Genomic DNA, 19,968 nt, shown 5'->3' on the forward strand with positions numbered 1-19,968 from the left:
AAGAAAGAGAAGGGAAGAAAGAGAGAAGGAAAGAGAAAAAGAAAGGAAGGAAGGAAGGGAGGGAGGGAGGGAGGGAGGGAGGAAGGGAGGAGCGAGGGAGGGAGGGAGGGAGGAAGGGAGGGAGGGAGGGAGGAAGGGAGGGAGGGAGGGAGGGAGGGAGAAAGGAAGGAGGGAGGGAGGGAGGGAGGGAAAAGTGGTGGGCCACGTTTGTCCTGGGCCACAGTTTGCTCATCCTCTCTTTAAATTTCATAATACTCTGCGTGCCCACCACATAGCTTGAAGGAATGCTGCTTCCAAGAATTTCACTTACTTATTATTAATCACTTATACATGAGAAGATTAAGAGCATCTAATTCTGACCAACACCAAAGGCCTCCACATTCCCCCCAGACTGGCAGAACTTTAGACAAGTTTCTTACTCACTATAGGCCACTGACCTCCTTTTTCTTAGAATAGTTATATTAGAAAACTTGCAACTGTAATTTCTTTCTCTGAGCCTTTGAGATGTAAATCTTCTACCATTCAGGAATGTCTTTCTCAAGGACCTGGGAGCCAGCTAATCTCTTTGAAATGTAATCATCAAAAAAGACAGTGCCTCTATCTCCCAGTCTCTGTGGGAGAGTAGGAACCTAACTTTGATAAACTCAAATTAGCAAACCCTGAAGGCCTAATCACATTGACCAACTTACTCCCTAAGGTCACCTAGTTCTTTCCCATTAGCTCACTGAGAGCTCCAAAAGTCTCCAGCCTTTTGTTCCATGGAGTTGAGTTCAACCTTTTTTCCCTATGGCAATAGTCTTGAATAAAGTTTTCCTTCACATCTTTAACAAGTACCCAGTGCAATTTTTTCTTTTACTTTATATTCCAGAATATCAATGGCTACTAGGTTTCAAACTACCAGGCTTGGATCGATTAGTAATTGTGATTCAAAATTAATGTAATTATTTTTACAGTGTGGTTCTCTTTATACTTGATTTTTTCATGAAACTAGGGTATTAAGAGGGAGATCAAACAAAGCAAAATAGGTTTGACTGAAACCTACCTATGCTCTTGAGTTACCTCTAACCTTTATACCACAAAAGTTGCATTTTCTGAATCACTATTCATGGGCAGAAAATCATATGGGTCACCTGCTTCCCAGATAAGGCATCTTCATTTCTTAGAAGGGTGACTTTAAATGTGACACCCTAGGAAACTCTGGTGAAATATTTAAGGATGATCAGGCTTTCCTTTTTTCACCACTTCATGACATCTTCCCTGATATGTTGACTGGAGGTCTAACCCTTAAAAAAGAGCCAGCAGCAAGCTATAGTCTACTGGTGGGCCCTGTTAGCCAAAGATCACAAAAGCATGATCCAAATCTAGGATAATGGAGCTCTAAATCTTTGATTTACTGAAATGCTTTAGTTTCAAGACAATTAGACAACACTTACTTTTCTGTGATCATCTTATTCTTGTGCCAGCCTTGGAGTTTTTCATTTGTTTTATTTTCCCTGAAGTCTAACTGGATATTATTTTAAAAGGTGGGGGGATCGAAAGGACAGGAAAGGTAAAGTAGAAGGAATGAACCCATTAAATGTATTGTGCAATGCACAAAAAGTCAGCCAAGAGTTGAGTAGCAGCTGAAAGCCACTATCCAAGCCTTGATTCCCGAATCTGGGTCATGTCTACCTGGAGGAAAAGATGGCTTTTTCCTCCTCACACAAAGGCATGCTTCATTCTCCTAACCTTGCTCCCTAGGACCACAATTGTCTAGAAGGGGAGACTTTTTCTAATTTGTCCTTTTTCTAGGGAAATCTCTGTCTCTCTCTCTCTTTAATTTTCTTAATAACAACATGAGAAGCCTAGTATCTCTAGACTCAACTATATACTCCGAATTTATGCTATGGAATGATTATATACTGCAAATTTAAAAGAAAAAAAATAGTAATGAGTTCAGAAACCTGAGTCATCAAGCTGATTTTTCCCACAATGCCCCAAACAACTTTATACTTGACTTTTAAACTCCTTTAGCTAGAAAATATGATGATACTAAAGCCAGAGGTCCACAGCAGTATAGATTAAATGAAATGACATGAAAAAATGCTTTGAAAATGTTGCAAACATTATCCAAATGCAAAGCATGACTGCTAGGCAAAAGAGATTTCGTTGTTTTGGTTTGTTCTTTATGGCATACTTTTTGATTCTAGTCTTTTTTTGTCTGCTTCGCATCATCTCCTCCTTCCCTTCTCTCAATACAGCATTAAGGGCTTAACAAGTACAGTCACTTTTCCCATCAGTAGTCACAGAATGTTTAAGTTTCTTGTTGATTTTCTTTTTAATTTAATTAGAATTTTAATGAAATAACTGCAACTTAACATACTTTACATAGTGATTTAGAGGATTATGTTTGCTTTGAGGATTTTTTTAAGGCTTTGGAGGAGAACAGACAATAAACAAAAATGAATAAAATCATCACAGCAATTTATTGAGAATAGTAAAAAGGAAAATGCTTGTGAAATTCCACTTGAACATCAATGTGTTGGGTATCCTTAAAAATCCTCAACGAAGCCATTCAGTCATTTATTCTGACAGTATAAGAAAAAATCTCCTGAGCCTTACCATTTTGCTTGTCTAATCATCTACTTCATATTCTTCACAATCACTGAGAAACTTGATCACAACCTCTAAGGTATTGTTCTCCTTCACATTCTTGTTCTGTAATTCCCTCCCTTGGTTAGGGATTAATTTTGTGGTTGGTACTTCACTTGAATATTCTTTTGGACTAGGAAGCATAAGCATATATAATACACACATATAGTAGCTTTGTTAACTATGAAATAACATATAAGTTAATTTGATATTTTGATGTTGAAGGTCAACACAGAAGTTGTATTATTTTTTAAATAACAGATGCACGTACTGATCTCTTACCATCTGCCATGCCCTGGGATGAACACTTTACCTACATTATTATATCACTAAATTCTCAAAACAGACCTATGAGAAATAGGTATCCTTATTATTTTATGCAGAAATGAGGTAAAATGATTATAAGTAGAAGATCAGCGGGTAAAAAGTCTGGACTCTTAAGTATCACTTAGCAAAGCAATTTGTACTGGCACCTTCTTCAAACTATACTAGCGGATATAACCTATGAGGTCAACATGCACTGGAACCATGAGTTTTACCTGAAACCCCTCACTTCAACCCTACCTACTCAAGCTTACTTGGCCTTGCTGGTCCCCAAGTCCTTTCCTGTTATCTGAAGAAATGGGGTTTCATGATATTTCATGTTCCTTCCCGTTAGAACAGTCCATTAATCAATGGGGAATGTGCCTATAACTTTTTGAAAAATCTGTTTAACATGTTTTTCTTTTTATGAGTATCTTACAAACTATGCACAAAAGTTTTATAAGCCTAAATTATCATATATACATTTTCAGAAATCTCCACAGACTGTATTTCCACAGATTGATTCTTCGTTTTCATGGAAATTAAAATGGAAAGCAGCTCATATTTGCAAGTTAGACTTCCAATTACAGACTTTGTAATGCAAATTTAAAGTTCAATTCTAGAAAAGAAAAGGATAAAAAGGAAAACCAAGGCTTTAAAAAAGGAAGATTCCTTTTTGCCTTCTTGAATGTAATGATTTCTGAAAAGCAAAATAAGTAACAGTATACTGATTTATCTTCACTTTTATCCAGATCCCACTACAGTTTCTTTCTCTAGCATGTTGCAGTTGGATATAGCAAATTCATTTTTCGCATGTTCCATTTATAAAAGAATTTTTTTTTTAAAAAAAGAATGACTATATTTGCATACTTAAAGAAGTTTATCTAATGTTGTTTTGTAGAGGGGCAACCAAACTGAATAACAGAAGGCTAATAGAAATTACTATGTATTAAGCACTTTGCTCCAAGCAAAGTGTAACTTTTTCTTCAGAATGAGTAAAATCAATGCCCCTGGCAGTAAGATAGCAGGACCAAGCTCTGTCCTCTGCCTATGTATTACTCTTTCATGCAGGACCTTACATTTGGCAGTCGGCAGTCTGGGCAAGCAGAAACAACTAACCCTATCAACTTCATGCCTCCATTTCCAAGACTGCTTTCTAAAGGATCAGCAGTTGGCTAAATTCTGATGGTAGGAAAAATAATGCTCTGACTTGTGGGTTGTTTTTTACACCCTCCTCCTTCTCATTAACTTCTTCATCTTGTGTCAAGGATATTCTGTAATCCCTAATATCAGGAAGAAACCTAGTAAATTCTTCTTGCTCAGCCATTTTCACTTGGGCAATTCCTATTTATTATTATCGTACAAAATCCAGCTTAAATATCACCTCTTCTGGGGAAAATCTCTTAGAAACAACAAGACAGACACTATCTTATCCTTGCCTCTTAAGCTTTTATAACAGTCATGATCTTGTATTGCCATTTATCTGGCAAATATTATTGAATGTGAAGGTTACTGGGAATATAGATGAAAAGAACATAGAGCTCTTACCCTTGTGCAGCTTGATGCACTTTAAACAAGAAAGTTAAAAAAACATATATAAAATAATACAAAGTTAGTGAATGATACGATACCAAAAAAGGGGGAAGATAAGTGGGCAGAGAATCTTCTTTTAAAAGGGAGGGTTTCTCTGAAGAGGTGACAGTAATTCAGAATATATATTTAATTTTCATACTAGTATTAGAAAATGGGGAGATACTTATATATGGTTCTATTTCTACCACTTTTCAAAGTGCTTAATATATACCATGACCTAGATAAACATTGAGTAATGAAATTAATGATGTATTCACACTTAATTGTGAAAGCTATGATGACTTATATTTCCACTTAATATCTTTTCATTGGTATATCTGGAAGCTCACCTGAAATGCTCTTCCAATCTGAGCCTCCTTTTCCTTATTGTTCAAATAGGAATAATAATATCTATCTGGAAGAAACTATTTTGGGAATTAAAAAGTATCAGAGGTTGAAAGTATTTGACAACTACTACGAATTTAAACAAAATAGGATTTCTCTAGAGTGGAGTTTTTAGTACCCAGTCCATGGCATCACAGATAGAAATTATTGTTACATGACAACAAAAGTGTGGTGTCTTGCTTTTCCCCTGGCTACACTGCTCCTGGCTTCACTGTTACTGGTTATATAGCATTCAAAATTGGTCCCGTAACATTCCTGCAAATTTCATGAGTTATCTAACAATTGTGAGCAATTGAGAATCCTGACTGATCAAAGTTAATTTTAGCTTTAATCATTACACATCACGTTAAATGGATTTTACTGGGTCCCCATTTTACAGATGAGGCAATTGAGGATTAGAGATGTGAAGTATTATGTCCAAGGTCCACAATCATGACACGCAGAACGTGTATATTACCATGAGTCTCCTGACCTAAAAGCTTAGATTAAACCTCTCCATTACACATACATCCCATTTTTTACCTCTGCACTCAATTTCCTACAACTATTGAACTATCATGGGCAGTGGCAGCATAAGAAATTGACCTTAGTTCCTAACAGAATATTTGACAAATGTGAATCCAGTCTCTGAGCATTTCCAGTGACATATTGTTTTTTTGCTCCTGGAGTGTCTGATCTGAGTATGTGTGTGTGTGTAAATAATATTTATATTTATATAAATAAATACAATATAGAATATAAGTAATATTATTATACTATATGATTTAATTCTATTATATATATATTATGTATATATTGTATATATAATATATTATATCACACCAATTTGTCCCTTTGTATCCATGGGGGATTGTTTCCAGGATTCCTCCCAACACCAAAATCCACAGATGATCAAGTCCCTTACATGAGCTGGCATAGTATTTGAATATAACTTACGCACATCCTCCTGTATATTTTAAATCATCTCAATTACTTATAATACCTCAAACAATGTAAATGCCATATAAATAGTTGTAAATATAATGTAAATGCTATGTAAATAGTGGCAGATACATAACAAAATCAAGTTTTGCTTTTTGGAACTTTCTGAAATTTTTTTTCAAATATTTTTGATCCATGGTTAGTTGAATCCACGAGTGGAGAACCCATGGATACGGAGGGCTGACTGCATATATATTATATATATATGTATATAATCACACATATGCTTACAATTATTATATACTACCAATTATGCAGTATATAATTTATTTTATATTATAATATTATGTAAGGTTAATAATATTATATAATAGTTCATTATTATATAACATAATAATATTAATTTTTATTAAATATGAAGCTGACATTTAAAAAGCACCAAAGTAATTAGTTCTCCCAAAAGCATTTTGAGGTAAAATAATGAAAAAACTCAAGCTTGGAGAGCTCAAATACCTTAAGAAATACCACTCAGCTGATAGGTAAAACAAAAACATTTTTAGGTTCAATGTCAAGTATTCTTTCCACTTTGACATTAAACATTTCTTTTTTACATTGAGTCAAGATATTTCTTTGTATAATTCCTAACCTTTGACCCTATTCCTCATTTTAAGGGCAATCCTAGATGTTTACTCTGCAGTATAGTAGTAGGCCCTAAAAGTATAGATTTTGAATGTTGAATGAATAGTGGTGTGAAAGCAGATGTTTTCCAGGCCAAATAATCTCCATTTGTTCATTTTCTATATTCAATTAAACATGGTATTTAGAAAGTCATCATTCATTGGTCTCGGAGCTGCTTGACAGGAGTAGAAGTTGCAAGAAGTATAAGAGACAGAACTGACCTCAGTCTATGAAGAGAACTTATTTTTAAAAGATAACTGATATCAACATATGTCTTTGCATGTTCCTCATCTTACAAAATTGGTGAAAGTGACTTTAAAGAATCCTGGTTACAGAAATCAACCTGCTTATATATCTTAGAAAAAAAATACTGGTTATAAAGAGTTCTCATATATGGAATACTGGTTAATTCAAGTATTTTTATGGACCTTAGACTGGGCTAAAGTCTGAAGTGTAGGCATTCACAAAGGCAGGGGGCAGAGAGTATTGTTCTGTTTCAGGAAGCCCCATGTGAAAGGCTGTGTGTCTGACCAAAAAAATAAAATTCTGTAGTCCTATACAGCACACCAACAATTCTGGCCATTTGTTTCTTAGATGGGGACTCTAGGGGCTAAAGACAACAAAATTTATGTGAATCTGGAAACTTCTCCCTGAATTTTCTGAGCCCAGAGTGTGCTGTGTGAAGGTGCATAAGTATACTCAGGTCTTACCGATGGTTAAAAGGCTTCCTTTCAAATTGCAGTTGCCTGTACAGCACTTTCCCTTACAATATAGTAAATCAACCAGTCAATGAAAAAAGTAGTGGTACCCCAAACAGCACAGCCCTCATGTTCAAAGAAGTCTATTTCACTATTTTGTATCCTGGAGTTCCAATAGAGATTGTGACAACAGGATGATTTTGCTGACCTCACAGAAAACAAAATAAGAAAAGGAAAATAATCAGACTTGTTGTGCAGGATGCCAGCAGATGCTATGAATAAAGGCAGAACAGCAGCAGTCAGCCATGTTCTGCTACTGGCAAAGTTTAGCTAATCAATGTGGGGTTGGTGTCTGGAAGTGCCTGTGTCCAGGCATGAATTCAGTAAGAGATGTTAGGAAATTTTCTTCCTCATTATATTTGTCCTATTCCTGAAGCTAAGAAAGAAAATATGGTCAGTAAATAATCCAAGTTGTGGATTTTAAATTGCACACATTTCTGTTATTTATTGTTACTTTATTTATTGCTTTATAAAAAAAGTAAAATGGAAATAACCCCGATTTTTCTCCCCAGTTTTTATTATAAATTAAATAGTAAAATTTCACATTCAACCCTTTGATTGCAAATTATTTAAAGGATATGTTTCTGCTAAGGGTCTACACACTTCCCTCCTCTAGGAAGAATGGAATTAATTTTGATGTTCTCTAAATGTTTATGTTGAATAATTCCTGATATACTTCAAAAACACTAAACAAATAAAGCTTTCGAATATATATAAAGGGTTTTTTCCCCATTGGCATGAGGAAGCAGGCGTTACAACTTAAGACTAAAGATTATGTTTTTAGATTTTATCTGCATAGACTTATGATTAGTACACCTCAAAAGCTTTTAAAACTACTGTGTTCATATGACCCACTCCTTGGAGATTCCAGTTGAGTGGGTCCACTGTGGACACCCTTCCCCCAAATAACGTTGATTTTCCCACAATACTATTCGTGGGTATATGAAGCAATGAGAATTCTCATATATTGCTGGAGTGAGTGCAAATTAGTAAATCACTTTGGAAAATAATCTGGCATTAGCTCGTTAATTTGAAGGTTCACATATCTTATGTCCTGGCAATTCTACTCCTCAATGTATACCCTAAAGAAATTAGTTATTCCTGCACATGTGCAAAAGTGCTCATAGCAGTATTGTTTATAACAGCCCCAGCCTGGAAGCTACTCAAATAGTTATCACTAAAATAAATAAATCAATTGTAATATAGTCATATAATGGAATACTATACAATAATGAAGGGGAACAAACCACTACTGAAACATAACAAATTAATTTCCAAAACTTAATATTAAGCAAAAGAAATAGACAGAGAAACAACACACATGGTATAATTCTATTCACATAAGGTTGAACCTCAGGCAAAACTCATCATTTGTTTAAAAATGCATATATTTTCGATTAAAAATCAACTATGCTTCAATTAAAATGCATATAGTAATAAAACAAGAAAGTTATTATCACAAAACACAGGATATGATTACACCAAAGGAGAACAATCTATTGTTCACTATTTGGTTTCACCTACTTTTATTTTAAGAGCTTTTTCGTTCTTTTCCTTTAGCTACTTGCAGCCCTATCTTTGGTTCCTATTTCCCACTATGAACCATATTCAACTGATAAAACTACTTAGTAGTATTTACCTTCTGCTCAATACTAATAACTTCTTTTTTCTGTATTATTACACACAGTCCATTGCCTAATTCACCTGCCAGGGAATGAAGAGTAATGCTGCAACCCGCCGTGTAAGATCACGCCAAATAGCACATTTAGATGAAATAAACAACACACCCACCACTTCAGCTAGAATTTTCAAACAGTCTCTCTGAATTTCAGTACCTTCTCTCTGAGGCAGGTTGAATCAGTATAAAATACATCACGTTTTGTCACCTTTCTCTCTTTAAGATCACTGTGAAGGCAGTAGGAAGAAGCTAGAGCTTAGTTTTCTTTTCAAAATGAGTATACAGAGGGTATTTGATGCCACCTTATTGCTGTGGCTGATTAACACACTGGGAAAGAAATGTGCAAAATGAGCAGTCAGGACTGTTTCCATGGTTGCCAAGCTCTTTGCGTGGAACAAAAGTAAGAGGCCTTAGAAGGTCCCTCAGCCCTGGAGTTGAGCATGATTGAGTGCTGGAAATGGAGAAGGAGGAGGTATTCACTGCAAAAGGCAGTCCATATACACGAATAATCTTGGCAAATAGGTTATAAAAATCATTTTTGATAATATATGAGAATGCTATTGCAATGCTATAGTGTACCTGAATTTTATAGAGAACTTCATGAGGGGAAAAAAACTGAACTTTACTCAGCACATTCTACATGAGTGGAATGAGCTTAGACTATCTATGTACCAGGAGACATAATTATCCTTTCTCTTATTTTAACAGATGAGAAACAAAGACTCAAAAGGATCAAAGTACCTTTCGCAAGACAAATACCTGAGGCTTTTTCTCTCCAAATCCAAAACCAGGGCTGCATCTACCATATTATAGACTGGCATCCTGTAATTGGCCTTTGTGAGACGTTTTATGGAATATTCTGACCAAATGTGTTGCTGTACGCCGGTATCTATGCTAAGGAAGATGTTCATAACCTTACCTGTGTCCCTTTAATGTAGATTCATCTTTGAAGGAAAATTTTATACCAATATTAGAAATGGCTGTGCTTCTTTTGAATAGTTAGTTTGATCTTATGTAATGAATTCTTTGAATTTTATAAGTGACCATGCACCCATCTTTGCAATGACCTCAAGAATGCTTAGAGGGGTATTTGGACTGAGATCAAGCTCTAGAGCCTGTGATCTATATCCTGGTTCCACATAACCACTCTTATCCTCAGGGTCCTTTTATCTAGTTTTTTCAATCCATATACTTTAAATTATATTTCCTTTTCGTTAATCATATACATTTATGTCAACAGAGACAAGACACAGTATGAAAAATAATTATTTTCTTTAAATACATGCTTCATGTCATCTCTTCCTAAATTTCATAATTGGGTGATAATTTTTATGGTATGGGTTTCCTATTCACATCTCTGATTTCTTTTCCACACTTCTTTCATAAGTGTCTAATATGTTGCATTATAGAGATATCTGCTAGGGACAACTAAAAATCCATTTTGTCTTGTTATATCTTTGTCAGAAGAATGAATTCTCCTCTGTCTCAATCTGACCTTTCGAATGTTATGCTTTGACAGACTCTCTCCTTCACCTGTCAGACAGTTCTGGAAATAAGAGGAGAAAAAAAAAACCTAGTAAATCACTCAAGATGTATCTCTATTACAGAAGAAAAATCAAATGGAAAATTGAAATATAGTGATTCTGTTTCCTCCCCAAGGAAATCTAGGGGTTGGGGAGATTAACAAAAGCTTGCTCTTTACAGTTTGAGGGACACGTGGGCACATCACATTAGTTAGGTTTAAATTCTCATCTTCAGCAAAAGAAGCTCCATTCTCCTTATTTGTTCACTTTTGTCGCCCTGCTCATCATATACAATGGGTGATGCAGGCAAGAGGTCGTCTTTATTACAACCCTAAAATATACTCTGTAAACAACCATGGCCTTATGGGATCCCAGAGACATTTAGGACCAGTTTCACTCAGAATGTTGGGAAATTTTATTGGTATTTTTCATATTGGTTTGCCTGAACTATAATATGAGCCACTCATAAGCATCTCCTACTTAGTGCAATGGAACATACACTGTAAACAGGACTTATGTATCATCAAAATCTCTTTTCTTATTGTTTGAGTATTTCTCAATTCTCTTCCTTTTTTTTTATTTTGCGGTATGTGGGCCTCTCACTGTTGTGGCCTCTCCCACTGCGGAGCACAGGCTCCGGATGCGCAGGCTCAGCGGCCATGGCTCACGGGCCCAGCCGCTCCACGGCATGTGGGATCTTCCCGGACCGGGGCACGAACCCATGTCCCCTGCATCGGCAGGCGGACTCTCAACCACTGCGCCACCAGGGAAGCCCTCTCTTCCGGTTTTAATACCCATCCCTCCCATTATCTTCTTCACTGAAACATGCAACCAATAACAAAGGCAGAGAACTGTACCAAGAGAGACAGGAAAAGTCATATTTAAGCCCAGTTTTGGCCTGTGAAATATCAAATAATTTTCCACTACCAAGTTCTCAGCACTCACTCAGCACTAAAAAGTTGGTTTCTGCATAGAAATGAGTTTCTCTCAATAACACCAATGACAGCACTTTGACTAATCGCTGTTTCAGTTTCCACACACTGGATGAAACCCCAAAAGTATATAATTATTGCATGTCAGCTTAGATAAGGCCAAAATGAAGCACATGTGGTCAAAGGCAGAATGCAGGATGATAGAAGCCTATCAATGATCCCAATGCTGAAGGACAAAAGAGAAAAAACAGGAATCCAAAGATGATTCCCACCATTCACTGCTAACTAGGAATGCAAACTCTTCAGATCCATACGGAGGATACTCCTAACACCAGTCTAGAAATTCCAGATCTGGAACTTCTGGAATTCAAAAAGATGTATTAGTGTCTACATGTAAGAGGGAAGATTCATAAAACCTTAACTGAGCACCAGCCACCTCCCTCTCTCTCTCTCCCTCTCTCTCTCTCTCTCACACACACAAACACACACACACCCCTCACACACTCACACTTTTAATTTATAGATGAGGAAAGATGGCAAGAACTACGGTTAGTTTTAATTATTTTGCTCAAGGTGACGTGACTTGTTAGTCGTAGAACTGAGCTTTAAATCACTTGAAATTAAGCTGTGCTTTTCTAAATTCAACTATGACTAGCTTTTGGTCAAATTCAGTGCAAATTTTCAGCTCATCTTGGCCTATCTGCTGCATTGAGTGCTTAGACCGCCAGTGAAACCATCTTCTGCCTAGAGTCTAGTGAACCCACTTTGTCCTTTTCTATTCTTTTCAGGATGTTTCTTCTGTCTTTTTCTGGTGAACTATGTTTGCCTTGCACTTCTTAAGTGTTTTTCCCCAGCCCCTCTATGACAGTAATTCTTTTCAATTTCCTGGCCATTCTCACCACACCATCATACCTCCCATCATACCTCTGATATGTTAATAAAATTTAGCCTGTCTACCTCCACCCAAGCTCTAGACTCATATTCATCTCTTCAAGTTCACCTGGATGTCTGTCTCAGAGGAATTTGCTCTATTTTAATATGATTATTAGAATGAAACATCAGTGTTACATATTTTAGTATCTGCCACTCCCAATGGATGATTAATTTCTTAAACTGAGGAACTAAATCTTACAGATCCAGTGTCTGTGCATAATTCGTGACCAATAAATGTTTGTGGAGTGTGTTAATTAGGTAATGTATTAATAACCAACCTGACACTGCCTAATATTGAAATGCATGCCCTCTCTTCTCCTTAACGCTGGTCCTGAAATTCCTACTATCTGTTCCATAGAAGGAGAACTTAATAAAGTATCTAATGTTCATTGCTGTTACTATATTAGCCATTCCATATACAGTAATTATAAGTAGAAAATATAGCTATAGCCACTATATGTATAAATCATATATAATATATATGCTGCATAATATATACAACTGCTGTATGTTCAGTGTGAAATATAATATTTATAATGTGATAAATGCACATATACATAAATGCATATATAGATATACCTAATATTTAGATATAGAATATATTTATAGAGATATAGATATTTTTATATATATCTTACATATAAATAAATGCATAAACATTATATAAAATATATTTAATTATATACTAATGTAATATATAATAGATACCATATTTAGTACAGATAGATATAGCATATATAGTATAGAATGGAAGATATATATTACAACTATAAAGGCTCAGAGAGGTACAATATCTTATATAGACTCACTTAAATATTTATACACAAAGTTAGGCACACAGCCCCAAATTCCTATTTACAAATTGAATGCTCTGATCTACTGTTATATGCTGATCAGTTATTTGAGTAGGAGCTATATTTTGAACATCATTTGTCATTTTCTTAAAAAGTGCTGGAGTGTCATACAAAGAGTAGGCACTCAATATATTTGTGATGCATAAATTATAAAACAAACCTTCATCCTGATACCTTAACATATCTAAATGGATGGGATGTCTCAAACTTGGAAACTTTTGAGTAAAATGACACCTTGAGTCAGCTAATAGCAACACTGTATGCTAAACCACTGAAGCCAAGAACAGCAGGAAGTATTTCCGAAAATAGAAAAAATAAGACTGATATTCCAAAGGAGTAAAAGATTACTCCATTTTTTAATATCTCACTAATTGAAAAGATACTGTGCTATGTAGCCATCTATCCTCCCTGAGTTTCTGATACAGTCATCTGATCTATATAACAGGTACATAGGAGGGTTGTCTGGAAGAATCAAGTGAGAAAATATACATATATATATATATAAATACGATAACTTTACAAGTTTATTACAAATTAAAAGTCACTAAGTACAAAAATAATTTTGTAATATATTTATTCATGTAGGTACTATTATGATAATTTCTATAACAACATATTTATATTTTGCAAATTATCTTACCAAAAAACAGACTGCTTCACCTGAGGCTATAGATTCTTTAGGCCACTGGTATTTGTTTTCCCCCGTGTATACAAAATATTCACTTCCTCCCAATCGTTGCCATCATTCCAATATTGTATGCATATTTAAATGGCTCTGTTAATACTTAATATACACATTGTCATTACAGCAATTTTTCCATACGCGTCTCCATGTTCTTTTTGTTTTAATAATGCTAGCCCATCCAAACCTTTTTACTATATCCAGTCCAGATAAAATTTATTCAATGTGCAGGTTTACAAATATTGGTTCATAAATAGAATTGAAATTCAGGACACTTTTTCTTTAGTTGCAAGGGCCTAGGAATAAACAGGTCTAAATTTTAATCCTAGTTCTGTCCCTTGCCAGCTTTATGACAGATAGTAAACTATTTAACCTCTTTATATTTCTAGTTATTTATCTGTTAAAATTAGCACAGTGGATCTGGCTATTTCTGCCACTGAATTATTTTTCTAATTGTATAAAAAAAATAAGACACAAGTTAATTTTTAAGAAAAACTGTCATTTGGAATTAAATGTTCTTCATTAAGCAATTATTATTTTTTGACAAAGTTAAAGGTAAGCCGTGGCTAGATGGCAGTGGCACACTCACTCAGACATACTGATAAGGCGGTAACAAGTTGCTACAACCTCCATGGAAAGCAATTTGTAAATATAAATCAAGAGCCCTAAAAATACTCAGTCTTGATCTGCTAATTAGTAAACTCAGGGGCTATTTTAAAATTATAACTTGTATGATAGATAAATATTTATGCACATAATATATTCCTAGTGAATTTACGATAACAAAAATAAACAATTCACTGTACAGCAATAGAACAAATTCAAACAATGAAAAATTATGTTTTACATAATGAAATCCTTAACGCAATTCATGTTAACTAAAAAAATAATGATTCTAAGATTATATAATATATAAACAATAAAAAAGTACATAGAAAAAATAATGGAATGAAACATGCCAAAATATTAACAATGGTTTTCTTCAGAAGATAGGATTATAAATGTACTTTTCTAAAATGTGCATATTTTTCTTGGATATTCAGGAAAAAATTAATAAAAATGAACACAGAATATCAACCACTAATGATCAGTGCTATTTGATTTCAGTTTCAAAATAAGAAAGCATGTTTAACTAGTATTCAAATATGTCTAGAGTTTCAGGTGTGAAGATGATACTGTAGGTAGAAGTTTCCCTACTTTTTGAAGTCTTCATGCATACAACTGTTTAATTACATTGTAAGGATATTTTGTTGAGTGTTGAAATTGTGTTAACAGTTGGACTAGAACAATTTTTGAGTTTTTTAAAAATTTATTTTATTGAAGTATAGTTGATTTACAATGTTGTGCTGATTTCTGCTGTACAGCAAAGTGATTCTGTTATGCATCTATATATTCTTTCTCATATTCTTTTCCATTATGGTTTATTACAGGATATTGAATATACTTCCCTGTGCTATAAATAGGACCTTATTGTTTATCCATTCTATATATAATAGTTTGCATCTGCTAATCCCAAACTCCCTATACATCACTCCCCCACCCCCTTCTCCCTTAGCAACTACAAGTCTGTTCTCTATATCTGTGAGTCTTTTTCTGTTTCATAGATAAGTTCATTTGTGTCATATTTTAGGTTCCACATATTAAGTGATATCATACGGCATTTGTCTTTTTCTTTCTGAAGGACTAGAAGAATTTTAAGGTATATTTTCCCTCTTAGAATCCATAAGCCTAGATTACATGCGAGGACACCCACCCAAGGGAGTGAGCAGTTCAAGCCAGACTGGATGTCCCAGTCCTGGTGTCCTATGTGGGAGAGACAAGCCCCCTTGGTTAGCTGGAAGACCTCTGGGACTAATAAACGGGCCATGGGAAACCTGGACTTTCCTCAGGAGAAGTGGGCGCTCACCTGTGCAGGCTTACCCCCAAGGCAGGTTGGAGAGAGGTCTGCATTAGTGGTTTCCGTGACCGCCTTGTCCTGTGCCCCACCTGGAGCCAAATGAACACTCCAGCTTCACTTACTCCAAGTCATAGTGTGGCACTGGATCTGGGGCAGCTAAGACCAGTAAAAAGACCCGACCGTGGGAAGTAGAGGTGGCCTGGTCCTGGAGTGGAGCCTGAGTGAGGCGGCGGTGGCCACTGTTGGCACTTCCTCAAGCAGCACCTCGGAAGGAGCCTAGGTTTCTGACGGCGGTCACTCCACCACCGCTTACCCCCAGACAAACACTGAGAATAATGCAGTCCCTGCATGCCCTGAAGAGTGATTTTACAACAGGATGAGGGCAGTGGAGGCTGGGGGCAGCAATCAGCTTGTAAGAAACAAAGGGGACTTGCACCCGAGGCTTTGAGTGAGCGGAGCCATTGGCACATGCACAGGCAGCGCATCAGAACACAATCTGTGGCTGACACTGGCCGACAGCCCACTTCAGCAACTGGATTCTAACAGTTAAAATGTAGCCCAAAATTGTACCAGTCCAACTGTCATTTGAAATTTTAATACCCAACAAAATATCCTGACAATGTGATTAAACAATTGTATACATGAAGACTTCAAAAAGTAGGGAAGCTGCTGCCTACAATACCATCTTCACACCAGAAACTCTAGACATATTTGAATACTATTTAAACATGATTTCTTAGATTGAAATCAGATAACCTTAATCATTAGCAGTTGATATTTTATGTACATTATTATTTTTTTTTTTCTGAATGGCCAAAAAATATTGCTTCAGTAATCCCTCCTCTGGGGCCAGAGTCCCAGTATAGGAAGAGGGAAAAGCATACATTTAAAGGGAACAGAGCCAGCTTGGGCTCAACCCTCAGGGCTTCTGCTCCAGCCAACTTGGGATCAGACCCCAACCCCCAACAGAACAGTGACAGCCACTGAGCAGAAGGGAAGTCCTGCCTCACACCTGGGGCCAGCTCTAGCCCTTCTATCTCCAGCTCCATCCCCTACCAAAGAGAGAGCTGTCAGCAGACACTGAGGAAAGATGTGACTTGAGTCCACATCAAATCCAACTCTCTCAACAAAGGCATTGGGCACACACAGTCTGTATAGGGACGCTCCCACGTAAGATCACCCTTTCAAGATCACAATAAATAACCGTTTCACCTAAATTCATAGAGGCAGAGAAAATTAAGCAAAATGAAAAGGCAGGGAAAATACTCTCACTTGAAAGAGCAAGAGAAAAACCCTGAAAAAATAGATAATGAAACAATAAATAAATTACCAGATAAAGAATTCAAAGCACTGGTGATAAAAATGTTAACTGAAGAACTGATGTACACAGTAGACACTTTAACCAGGGACTAGAAAATAATTTTTAAAAGGCCCAATCAGAAATAACTGAAATAAAACACACACGAGAAAGAATGAATAGCAGACTAAGTGATACAGAAGAAGGCATGAGTGATCTGGAAGATAGAACAATGGAAATCACCTAATCAGAACAGCAAAAAGAAAAACAAATTTTAAAAATGAAAACAATTTAAGAGATCTAATGGATAACATTAAGGGTACCAACATCACATTATAGGGGTCCCAGAAAGAGAAGAGAGAGAGAGAGAGAGAGAGAGAGAGAAGGGGATCGAAAATGTATTTGATGAAATTATAGCTTAAATCTTTCCAAACCTGAAGAAAAAGACCAAATTTCCAGGTATAGGAAGTACAGAGAGTCCAAAACAAGATGAACTCAAACTGACCCATACCAAGACACATCATAACTGAAATGGCAAATGTTAAAGATAAAAAGATAATTCTAAAAGTAGCAAGAGAAAAACAAAGAGTCATATACAAGGGAATCCCCATAAGGCTATGAGCTGATTTATTTGCAGAGAATTTGCAGGCTGGAAAGGAGTGGCATGACATAGTCAAAGTGGTAAAAGGGGAAAACCTGCAACCTAGGATACTCTACCCAGCAATATTATCATTTAAAATAAAAGGAGAGAGAAGGAACTTCTCAGACAAGCAAAAACTAAAAATGTTCCTCAATAGTATACGTACCTTAAGAGAAATGTTAAAGGGTTTTCTCTAAGTGGAAAGAAGAAAGAATCTGCAGGAAAGGGAAAACCCCACTAGTAAAGGCAAATTATAGTAAAGACTGACAATCAACCACTTAAATAAGCCAGTACGAAGATTAAAAACCAAAAAATTGTAAATGCAATTATAACTACAATAAACTGTTAAGGAACAGGTATGAAAATTTAAAATATGACATCAAAAACACAAAATGTGCGGGGAAAGAGTAAAAATGCAGATCTTTTAGAATGTGTTTGAACTTAAATGACTACCAGTTTAAAACAAGTAGAAATCAAATACAAAAAAAAAAAGAAAAAAGAAAAAACTCCCAGCAAACAAAAGTCCAGGACTGGACAACTTGACCAAGGGAATTCTATCAAACATAAAATAATTGAAGAGAACGAAATACTCCCAAATTCATTCTATGATACCAGCATTACCTTGACACCAAAACCAGACAAAGAGAACACGAAAAAAGAAAATTACACGCCAATATCTTTGATGAATTTATATCAAAAATTCTCAACAAAATATTAGTAAAGTGAATGCAACAATATATGAAAAGGATCATACACAATGATCAAGTCTGATATATTCCAGGGACACAAGGATGGCTCAGTATTTACAAATCAATCAATGTAATACACTACATTTACAAAAGGAAGGATAAAAATTACATGATCATCTCAATAGATACAGAAAAAGCATTTGACAAAATTCAATAACCAGTCATGATAAAAACTCTCATGTCTCAACATAATAAAGGCCATTTATGACAAACCCACAGCTAACATCATGCTCAATGGTGAAAAACTGAAAGCCTTTCTTCTAAATTCAGCAATGTGGATAGACCTAGAGAATACTATGCTTAGTGAAATAAGCCAGAGAAAGGCAAATATTGTATGATATCACTTAAATGTGGAATCTACAAAATAATACAAATGAACATAGACGGCAAAAGAAAAACAGACTCACAGATATAGAAAACAAACTAGAGGTTACCAGTGGAGACAGGGTAGGGAGAAAAGGCACATTAAGGGTATGGGATTAAGAGGTACAAACTACTATGTATAAAATATACGAAAAACAAGCATATATTGTATAGCACAGGGAATTACATCCATTATTGTGTTATAACCTTTAATGGAGTATAAACTATAAAAATACTGAATCACTATGCTGTACACCTGAAACTAATATTGTAATTTAACTATACATAAATTTTTTAAAAAAGAAATCAAATCTTCAGGTCTGAAAGCAACATTTTAGAAACATGTCCATATGATACCAATCCATCAAATGGAGGCCTTCTGGGGTAATAAACAAGGAGAAAAAAATGAATTCTTGATTCTGCCACTAGCTTGTTATGTGGCCTCAGAGAAATTATATAAATTATTCCAAGAATTTAATGATTTGAGAAATTCATAATTCATTCATAATTTGAGTGATTCACCTCTTTTTCTTTCAGTTTTACTATGAATTAAAGTCATGGAACATCTGAATCATTGTCTTGATAATTCAGAATAATCTAAATGTTTTACACTGCCCTGATGCTACATATGAATATTATAAGTAACAAGTGTTTTAATATCTGCCATTCTATATGGATGAGCACAGATCTGAAATGCCCTTGTTACAGTTTACGGTGTCACATTTATAAATACCATAAATTCTGCAACTGGAAATTGCATTCAGGAAGAAATACGTTACAAACATACAAAAATAAAAACTTTTTATAAAGCAAGTAAAGGGAAATGTATCTTACCTCACTGCCTTCTCCCAGTGACAACTATCTATCAATGACTTAAATTTTCTGAAGGTCTACATATTTACAGATGCATTTCATGCAATTTGACAGTCAAAATAAACATTAAGTTGTGACTTTGTTTACTTTGCTAGTCTTCAGGTCTTTTCTTAAATACAATTTTAACATATCTGTAATTTAGCATATTGTATAACTGGTTAGCTTTGTAGACCAATGTCATCGTTGTTTCTGTTATAATAGCATGGGCCCTGGAGCACAGATATATTACAGAGTATTCCATTTTAATTTTCTGAAATACATGACAGATAAAGTATACAA

Source organism: Delphinapterus leucas, chromosome 6 (assembly GCF_059928025.1).
Source record: "Delphinapterus leucas isolate spDelLeu-1000000601 "Yukka" chromosome 6, BTC_Dleu_Yukka2, whole genome shotgun sequence".
Taxonomy (NCBI): Eukaryota; Metazoa; Chordata; class Mammalia; order Artiodactyla; family Monodontidae; genus Delphinapterus; species Delphinapterus leucas.